The following is a 2,273-nucleotide window of genomic DNA, read 5'->3' as shown; positions in this document are numbered from 1 at the left end:
GGTCCCTAGAATATCTTTACTCCTGTTGGGACAGTTACTCCTCCCCATTCTTTGTTTAAAAATTTTGATTTTGAGGTTAAAATGTCTGTACATGAAACAACTATAAAGAGAATACAAGAAGGACCAAGGTTAGCACATATTTAGTGTCAAATAATTATGCATTCCTGCATTGTCTCTTGGCTTCAATTACTTGTATAAGCAACACCATCCTGTTGTCTCTTTGAAATTTGATCTTCCTATGTAACCAGACTACTCTTGAACTAATCATCCTTCTGTTTCAGCCTCCCTAGTACTGGGATTATATCATATATAATATACACCCCAAGGCAACCAAGCTCATTGGGTCTTCATTTCCATTTTAACATTTCCCCCTTATCTCTGAACAGTGTTTTCTGATGACATGACTAATTAATCATCTTGTTGTTAGAGCTCAGTTGTCTCTTGTCTCAGAGATGGATTACATTCTAGTTGATCTAATTTAATCACATGTTCAAGGGATAAATGGCAGGTATCAAGAAGTCAATGCCAATAATATCCTTTCTGGCAAGAGTCAGGCAGAATCAGTCTATAGTGACTGACCACAGGCCAATGCTAGACACAGTGACTGCTCTATCCCTCATCCCTAAGTGGGTTGCAGAGATAGTGTGCCTTATGTTGTTGATACTGATAGTTAAGGTATTCCTACAGTTTATGGTGGAAAGCTGAGCACATAAACTGTGGTGTGGAGACAAACCTGGGCTTGGAGTGTCCTCTAGTGTTCAAATCACATTAACAACAAACTTCAGAAAACCTAGATATGAGATGCCATTTTATGATGAATTAGAGACATATAAGATGAGAAATTAGCATCTATTTCCAGGAAGGTAGACATTTTAAACATTTTAAGAAAAAGAATATTACAAATACTTAATAAATATCTAGTCATTCAATGTACAATGTTGCAAACTAACAAAATTCAAGAACTTTTAGGGAACCCTGACCTTATTTGTTGAACAAACTAAGTACCAGAAACTGACCATAAAGTAGCAAATACGAGTGAGTGCTCAGAAGATTTTATTTCATTTTTTACTGAAAATAAACTTCATCCAGTATACTCTGAATATAGCTTCACTTCCTCATCTCCCAGATATGCTCCTCATTCCCAAACCCCTGTCTTTAGAAAAAAGCATACCAATTAAAAGCCAGAATAAAATAAACACACAGATGAGGGAAGGAAGAAAAGCCACAAGAAACACATCCACATGCAGGGACACAAACCCCATATAAAGCAATAATAGATAATCAAAAGACAAGTAAGGAATTACAAAAAATAATCAGATGAAGAACTGTATGACAAAATGTCTCTAAAAACTATCACTGAGTTTACTTTGCGTTGACCAGAGTAAAGTAGGCATGGAGCCTCTGATAAGTGTGGTTTGTATACTCAATGTGACTCCATTGAAGAAATCTAATTTTTCCTTTGTGACCAGTTATCACTTGGAAATAATTTCAGAAAGGGAATTTAAAACAGCTGTTATTATGAAATTAAATGAACATCAAGAAGAATCAGCATTTTATAAGAGATATTTAACATAGATAAAAGTAATCTCAAAATACAAAACTCTTATAAATGCACTAAGTGAAATTTTATGACATGAGATAAAAGACAACAGTAACAGATCAAACCGAAGAATTAAATAGTTCAAAGGCACACCACCACAAAATAGACAGAGAAGAAAAAGATAGTGAAAAGGAACGAAAAAAGTTTATGCATACATTGTCACAGCATTAAAAGAGCACAGATCTGGTTATTAGGATTAAAGAGTAACCTGAAAATGCCAAGGAGATAGGAAGATTACTCCAGACATAAGAACAGACAATTTCTTAAATCTAGAGAAAAATACAAATATCCAGGTAGAGGGAGAGCTAAGATCACAAATCAGTTTCAACTTACCAAGTCTACCTGAAGACAAGCACAAGCTCTCAAAGATTAAATACACTGGAGGATTCTCAAACTGCAACATGAAATAAACAATACATAAGAGCCCCCCTCCACAATAAGAATTCTGAGTGGAAACCTTACAAATCAGGAGAGAACAGAAAGAGAATTTCATAGTTCTGAAATTATAGGCTAGGGATTGAAAGAAGCTGGCAAAGCATTTGGAGGTAAATCCATGGAGGCAAGAAAGTAATGCAATCTGACTTCTTTCCCAACAATACCTGTGTAGGAAAAACCCAGAAATATGAAATGAGTGAGTGGGGAAAGCTACAAGTCTGTCTGATTCAGAGATGAA

Source organism: Mesocricetus auratus, unplaced genomic scaffold (genome assembly GCF_017639785.1).
Source record: "Mesocricetus auratus isolate SY011 unplaced genomic scaffold, BCM_Maur_2.0 Super-Scaffold_6730, whole genome shotgun sequence".
Taxonomy (NCBI): Eukaryota; Metazoa; Chordata; class Mammalia; order Rodentia; family Cricetidae; genus Mesocricetus; species Mesocricetus auratus.
Note: the sequence above shows the minus strand (reverse complement) of the source record.